Raw genomic sequence first — 7,611 nt, 5'->3', positions numbered from 1 at the left:
CAGAAAGGTGAGATACAAAGTCCAGGTGGAATATTCCTGAGGTTTCTTGTGCCTTCACTCAGGATGGTTGTCAGGAATCAGGCTAGTAAATGCCAGTAGGAAGCCATTTTACACAAGGTTCCTAGTGACCTGCTCCTGAATAACGAATAACACTTGCACGATGAAAAAATACTCGGAGATCCAAAGTTCTTTTAGACAAAAATATACCACAGTATTATCTAGATATATCATTGATAACATAAAATATTTCAAATGTGTGGGGGCAGTTAAGGTGGTTATCATCTGTGTGTTATGTTAGAGAAACATAGCCTTTTTATTTGTGAGTATTTTTCAGTTACAGGTTTTAATCCTGAATTTGCAGATACTAACCATGAAACAATGTCTATAACCTTTAGCATCACAAAACTCCAAAAAGTGATTTGGTTGTAGATTGTGAAGTTTTCTGTGGAATTCCAGATTGTTGTAATTTTCTGGCCATGGAATAATGACAGCAATTCTCCCTCCCCCCCGCCCCAGTTTAAATGTCAATACTGTATTTACTATGTTTGAACAATATCACATGATGACTACCTGAAGTTTTTGTAACTACAACAGAAATACCATTTTGGCCTCTTTCCTTGTGGTCAGTCCATGTTACCCTTATTACAGCACATGATTTAATAATTAAAATGGTTCTCCTTCTCCTGAAGTTTCCTTTCCTCACTTAATTTTAACAGGAAATTGGTGATAATCAAATATATTGAGCACTAAGAAGTTGCAAGAAATGTATATTCTCTCAGTTTGGCTTTATACAAACAGTCCTATCCTTTGTTTTTAAGAAATAAAATAACAACCCCCCCCAAACTGTTCAATTCAGAATCTGATATTATTCTGAATCTCATTTGTTTCCTTTTATTCAAAAGGATATTGTGTAACTTCATTAAAACTTTCTTTTTACTGCCTAAGAATATATTCTTCATTGATATGTGTAACCCACGTGCATGTGGCAGTGGCTTTATGGCCTGGAGCTCAGTATGAGCCAATAATGGGATTTGGGCTGCTGTGCCTGCACTGCAAGACCTCTCCGCACAACTTGCATATATACATGCATTCACTTCACTTTATCTGTCTCGACTGACATGAAAACAGACTATTTATTCTCATGCTTATGTATTGTATATTGTTACTGAAATACTGTGAATTTTTCTTCAGTAAGTGCAAAACATAACCTTGTCCTGTAAGATTATGTTCTAGTGAGAAATCACTCCAGAAATGATAATATACTGAGTAGCAAGCAGATTTCAGTATCAAGTTAATATGTTATATAGTTTGTTTAAAGATACTATTTAAGACACCCATTAAAGTTGTCTTCAGATCTGGTTTTTGCCTTCAGTTGCCAAATGTCTGGCTGATTCATTTCTCTTAAAATTTGGTATGCTCAAAATGAACTTGAAAAGAGTAATCAGTTCAGTTTTGCAGTTGTTGATTTCTGCAGTTACCCAGTTTGACCATTTAAGAGAGCCATGTAAGTGATAAAACCTTTTCCTATAGCAACATATACAGTCTGGAAGAGCTTCCATGGTGTATAGATTATATTGAATCCTTACAAACAAACACAAGTTAAAAACAAGAGGTAAGTTTAAAAAAATGAATGAATGGATGTGAAGAATATGGGTTCTGAGATAGCCCATAGATAAGGAATAAGGAGACCTACCTCCTGTTAGGCATTAGAATGCCCTTTATTAAGGTGCCCTTGCTTGTTTCTTGGCAAAAGTTTCTGGAATCTCAAAGCTTGTCTGACCTCACTGCTGACTTTGCCAAGCAGCTTGAGGTTATGGCAGTGGCAATGTGTCTGACTCAGCGAGGTTACAGCATGAACCGTATATTTAAATAGTGAGGTGTTGGCAAGAGGCTTTTTTGTAGAGAATTAGAAAAAGACCATTTGTTTGTTTTTCTCCCTGATAAGTCAGACTTACTCTTTCCATTTATTTCTTGGAGACCAAGCCTTGAAGTCCAAAGGAAGAATAAGGTGATCACTTTGTTTTCTTCTTACACTCCTGCTTTTTTAGTTGAGACAAGAAACTAGTCCTTGTTGAAAGATGAACTCAAAGTGCTTATGAGTAGTAGGCTTTTCTGGTGAGCAAAGTTGTGTGTCTGCCAGTCTCATACAACAAAACATGCAAGGAAAATCTCAGTCCTTTCTCATGTGCACCTTTGTAGAACAACATTAATGGGAATGAACCTGATGAAGCCAAAAGGCAAAGGGTTGGAAGGGCTCTTACTTGAAAAGAGCACGAAGCCAGAACTTCACATAGAAATAAGTGGAAACACAGGCATCTCTGGTAAATGAAGAATTATGTTTTTGCATTAATACCATTTCTAAAGTTTAATATAAATGCTGCAGTACAATTCACAGTGGCCAAAATTATACCTTGGGTTGAAAGTCTGTATTAACTCCAGCAGTACAATATGTCCAAGATGAGAAAAATAATGTATGGTTAACCTTTCAAAAACTGAGAGAAGACAAGGTTTTTACCATTTGTTAATCTCCAGTTTGATACATACACATGATATAAATTATATATAATAGGATACAAATTTCATCAACATGCGAGAGAAAAAGCTGAAGTTTAATACTGAACAGGGCTATCATTTGATGACGGAGATGCACTGGATTAGCAGTTCTCTGCTTATTGAAGGAAGAAGGTCTTGTGACTTGCTCGTTCTCATTCGTTCCTCCCCATGATCCCGCACCTCTCTTCCCCTCTCCAGACCTGGGGTTGCCTGAAGGCAAGGTAGGCTGAGTCAGCTCTCCCACCTGGCATCCACCACGCTCTGCATTCAGCTGCCACTGCTTCCATCAGCCGCATGCACCAGACAGCCCTCAGGCAAGCAATACCTGAATGTGTTTGGGAGCTAGGGAAGCAACAGGGATGGGAGAGAAAAACAGTGTCTTCCTCTTCAGGGCAGCAAGGAGGTTTTTTGCTTACTCTAGGAGAAGAGAATTACAGCTCAGTCTCAGGTTTCATTTCTGTCTATAACAGTCTTGATCTTATCAAGATGCTGATGTTTACAAATAAATGTATAGATAATTTATTGTTTAGAACTTTTTAAAGAAAATTTATAAATTAGTATAACTAGATAAAAATCTAGGTTTTTCTTGAGCTCTTGCATGGCTCTCTAATAGTCTTAAGTCATACAGAAGAATTCCTCAGAGTTTGAGATGTGTTCATGACTGCTTTTAATGTAGTCCTGACAGCTAAATTCTTTGCTTGTGTATAGCATTTATAAGGGCCATAATTTATGACTACCTGCAGTAGCTGAATAACACGTTAATGCTAAAACAGACTTTATTTTGACTCCCCTTTACCATTTATGAGTGGTGAGGGTAGAGTACTTTGGATAATAGAAATATAAAATCCTATTTGTTATAGTGCAGCTTTTTCTTCTGTCTCCATTTTACTTCCATTACCTTGTGTATCTCGCTTTCCCCAATGGGACAACCATCTGCGTTTTAATGGACTTTGTGTTTAAGCTAATTCAGTACTTTGAGATTAAAAGTAGTGCTCCTTGTCTTAAAACACTTAATTTTAATTTGAATTTTAAAATTTAAAAAATGCAATTTAAAAATCACAGTGCAACTTTAAAATTGTGTGTTTAAATTCAGGGAAAATAATCTGTCCCTTGTTGGGTAATCCATAAATTCTGTTTTTCTGTCTCTCTTCTCCTTAAAATGTGAAAATGAAGGCGGATTTTCTATTAAAAATGAAATTTTCATTATTTTATTTGTATTTTAATCTTATTCTAATTCTGTTATTAACAGGTAAGGTTCTATAATTTATTTTTAAAAATATTTGGAGAGTGCTTTCTGGTAATTCATCCTGGTATCATATCCAGCTTATATAAATATAAACACTTCTCTGTCCACACTAGAAGTTTTCAGGAAAGAAAAGCCTAAACACAGAGCCAAACTGTAAAGCCTAAATTTTTTTAACAACTAGAAACATGTATCTGTTCCAGGATACATCTCAGGATTAGGTTAGAAAATCACTTGGGTTAGGAAATTTCAAATTTACTATGAATAATTTATCTATCTCCAATATTAATTTAAGTTACTAGCCTGTAAGTTTCTCTAACTAGGACAAATGTTACTGTGTATTAGAAACCAAAAGTTTGCTTTCTCCTTGACTTCTGTGTATAAGCTTCAGACAATATTAAATACTGTACCAACATGCAGAGTCATGCTGGTTATACTATGTGGTTAAATGCACTCGCCCATCATTTGAAAGTATTTATTCCTTTTAAGAATGGGTAAATGGGTTTTAAATAAGGCAGGAGCATGGCTTTTTCGGAGAAAGCTGTTCTCCCACAGCCATTACTTACTAGGAGTTCTGCTGTATACAGCAGGATGATGTGCCTAGTTCTGAGTAACTGCTAGAACTTGGTTTGTAAAACTATCCTTAATATATGACCTTGAACAAGAAGTTGCTCTTCTGTTTCCAAACAGGAATGTTGGGCAATGTCCATAACACCTGGCTTTTGTTTGCCCCAGATATGAGGGGCAGTGGGACTAATAGCTTGACTTACCTGTGTCATTACTCCAAACAAGGTGTTGCAATAAAATGCCCTTTCATTAGAGAATTCATTCTCTAACTCGATGTAAACAGAACTGGCCTGTAAACAGTGCTGTATTTTGCATGGTGTGGCACTGAAAGGTTTCGCCAAAGACAAGTTGCCTTGTACAGGGTTCAGCAAAGGGATTGGTACTTGGAACTTAGCGTGAATAGAGTTCTTGGCTTAATAAATTCACACAGTAGCATTGTGTCTGAAAACCCACAACCGCATCCTTGAAACCCCAGTGCTTTTTTGATCCTCCTCTTCAGTGTTTGTCACTTGTGCTTTTTTCTGGTCACGCTTGGCACATATTCAATTTATCTCATTTGATGTGTCAGACAGTAAAAGCATTAAAAATGTCTTGCATGCTAGAGTAAATGTATTTTCCATTGTGCAATGCTTTCATTATTTTTCCAAGTATACTGTGACAAGAGAGTCCTGTAAGGCAAAACAGAAAAAAGAACACTCTCTTGAAATGTTTCAAGTAACTTGCACTCCTGTTTTCTGTAGGAATTTTGCTTTGTGAATTCCTATACAGGTTTGCAAACCTGTATCCCAGACGACACAGATCAGTAGGCAACAGGAAATATTCTGGTATACGTGTGATATTCAACTGCTTAGAACTAGCATGAAACAAAACCCAATGCTGTAGAAATTCAAGCAGAACTCTGGCCACTCTATAAAATCCAAGGCAAAAGACCATAAAGACTGTACCTGGTAAACTTGAATCATAAGGTGTTGGAACAGAGTATAGTGACACTTACAACGTAATGGATATGAAGGTAAAACTGAGTGTTTGAAGATGAACACACTGTAAGTTTCTGTTAGTAAACAGACAATTTAATAGAAACGGTGTTTTGCATACTTGGTACAAGTTCTAGATAAATATCATAGTTTCTTTGGGGAAGATCAGAACAGACTGCAAACTACTGCAAAATAATGAAGGAAATGAAGGTCTGTTTGCCGTAGCTTTTTCTGAGTGAAATAAGAGACTGATACCTCTGTCAACTCTTTCTAGATATGTCAAGCATGGTTGAAATGTCTGTGTTGGAAAGAACTTGGATTAATTCCAAAGATTTTGAGGCATTACAATTGAAGATAATTAGTTCATATAATATGATCAGTTTTGTTTAGATAAGTTCAGGAGTATCTTTAATTCTTATTTAATACTGTCTGTAGCCTTTAGCAGTTGTAATTTTCTCCTTGCCACATATGGGTGTGAGCCAACAAAAGACTCTTGCATGTGCATAACCACAGATTTGGCATATTAAAAGTTGGTCACGGAAAGACTCTTTCATTCTACAAAATTTTAGGAGAAAAAAAATCAATTTTCTTCATTGGGATAATACTAAGACTTTTAAAAACATCTTTGAGAAGAGTAAGAAAATATGAATACAGTAAATAACCTGAACTATTAAGACCTGTGTTCTCTCCAGAAACAGTGGTCTCCCATTATACTAAATGAGTGCCTTTTATGGCTGAGATCTTGTCTAGTTTTGGGAGAGGTTTCCATACAGCTGTCCTTTTTGGAGCTGTATAACTATGTGTAAGTATTTATATTGCCAAGATTCTAAGTACCTGAAATCCATGCTTAGAAAATGTTTTTCTGAATCGTGAATATTTGCTCAAGATGAAATACATGCGCTAGGAAAGAGCTGGCCACAGGGCGGGCCATTGGCTAGTCCTCTACCTTGGGTTATGGGAGAATGACAGAACAAGGACTTACAGCAGTGGTTTTCACACTGTAGCCAATTGTCACAGCCAACAGACTAATGAGTTTGTTTTGGCAAATTCCTGACCATGTCTAATTAAAACTTTCTCTGAACAGTCCTGAAATTCTCTTCCACTGCTTTTCTTTGAGCGTCATTGTTGATATAAATTAAATAGTTTAAGAAGTCTCCTCCTGTGCACTTCCAAGTGACTGACTGCCCTCTTCTTGTTTCAGATCATGAATGCAGTATCTGCTGGGTCGCTGACCTTCAAGAGTGAGAGCACCAAATTTTCTTCTCAAACAGGCTGCTCGGAGTTCCTGTGTCCTCGAGTGAGCTGTCTGCGTGCAGCCACGACTTCCGTTTTGCCTATCCCCAGCACAGGTAGCTCATTTCACATGCACTTTTTACATATAATTTGTGGTAATAGTGAACATACCCATGTGGAGACATTGAATATTTTTCTCTATATGTGAAATAACTGAAACTTTGATGTGCAAAATGCCTTGTATTTTACTGCATACATTTGCATTTCACTGTTGAATTAAGGTGTAATGCAGAGCTCCTGAGGAAATTTTGTAATTAAATAGTTTACCTTAAAACACAGTGTGCTGGGCATAGTAATTAGCATTCATTATTTCCCTATGGTTCAAATTATCAGACAAAACAGTGTTTTGAATGCTTCTTTTAGTATTGAGTCACCTATTTTGGAGAACTGAAGAAGTATTGTCTTTTGCCCGTACGTCTAATCTGTGCTAGAGGCATGGTTGTAAGCATTTGCAATCCTGTAGCAATGTGTCCTGTAGAAACATACAGCATGCTGCAGAACAGCCAAGCTAGAGCCTGCTGGTGAGAACTTTTCCTTGAAGGAAAGTCTAAAGAAATCAGTGTATTTTTTTTGCCCAAGTGGTGGACTTTACCAAGTCAAAAAGCAGAGGAAGTGGCAATAAAAGTAGCAGTACCTCATACTGACTCTACATAGTTATGCTTTTTAGCTATGCTTTCCAAAGAAAATTACGTAAGATGGATGCTAAGAGTTAGTTGACTGAGGTACAAAAAATACTATCAAATAGCAACAATAAATCTTAGTCTAGCTATTTAAAATCAATTTATAGGAAAGCTACGGGTGGAGGGCTGGGTGGACTGCAAGTCTGTCCTTGCCCGAGCAGTGCATTCTGTAAGTTAGTACCCAAACCTCAACTCTTCTATTAACATGTTCCTTTTCTCATCTAATGAACAGTAAACAGGAGGTTGTTTTGCTCTTCCCAGAACTCCTGCTATTCAAACCTCTTTTGCTTGCTTACTGGAT

The 7,611-nt window shown here is 36.8% G+C and overlaps 1 long non-coding RNA gene across 1 annotated transcript in view; it reads right to left on the bottom strand.

The window, feature by feature from the left end:
- Window positions 1–2,364: 2,364 nt before the first annotated feature.
- LOC140658159 (uncharacterized) overlaps window positions 2,365–7,611 on the bottom strand; it is a 29,752-nt gene continuing 24,505 nt past the window's right edge. The window contains exons 3-4 of the long non-coding RNA XR_012044621.1: window positions 4,567–5,031; window positions 2,365–2,970 (exon numbers count right to left, since the gene is read on the bottom strand). This is a non-coding gene — a long non-coding RNA (uncharacterized lncRNA). The remainder of the gene's footprint in view (window positions 2,971–4,566; window positions 5,032–7,611) is intronic.

The sequence above is a fragment of the Ciconia boyciana genome, chromosome 11, assembly GCF_034638445.1.
Source record: "Ciconia boyciana chromosome 11, ASM3463844v1, whole genome shotgun sequence".
Classification (NCBI taxonomy): Eukaryota; Metazoa; Chordata; class Aves; order Ciconiiformes; family Ciconiidae; genus Ciconia; species Ciconia boyciana.
The sequence above is the reverse complement of the archived record's forward strand: the minus strand, read 5'-3'. Positions and strand labels throughout refer to the sequence as shown.